Raw genomic sequence first — 535 nt, forward strand, 5'->3', positions numbered from 1 at the left:
ATGCACTGGCTCTGCCTCAGGTGCCCAGCTGCGTTGTTAAACTTGTGAACTTGGCATCATTGGCAGGCCAGAGAGGGAGACAAGAGCTTGAGGAAGGAAAGAGGGAATACGGGAGAGCCATATTCAGGCTCGTCCTTTTGGATACTCTGCACTGGCTTGTCAGTGTTGCAGACCACCACTTGTGTTCATTCATCCATAGATACGCACTTGAACCAGGTGCTCTCCAAGATGTTCACAGAAATGGGAAAGCTGCCAAGGAACCAAATAAATACAAGTATCACTGGTTTCCAAACCATTCTGATTTTCCAAGTCAGAGAGTCTTAAACAGCACTCCTTTGGGGAGCCTACAGCCCTCGGGGCTGGTTCAATTCCCTTGCTCTGCTCATTGCCAATCTCCAGGCCAGTCTGGTGAAATGGCCAAGTAAAAGGGGCATTTTCTTCCCCCTTCACTTGGGGGTCAACTGATGTGCTCGCAGGACCGCGTGCCACCAGGGAGCGTGCAGCGTGGGCGAAGTAGGAAATGGGCGTGGACCTG

Source organism: Alligator sinensis, unplaced genomic scaffold, assembly GCF_000455745.1.
Source record: "Alligator sinensis unplaced genomic scaffold, ASM45574v1 scaffold1518_1, whole genome shotgun sequence".
NCBI classification, from domain to species: Eukaryota; Metazoa; Chordata; order Crocodylia; family Alligatoridae; genus Alligator; species Alligator sinensis.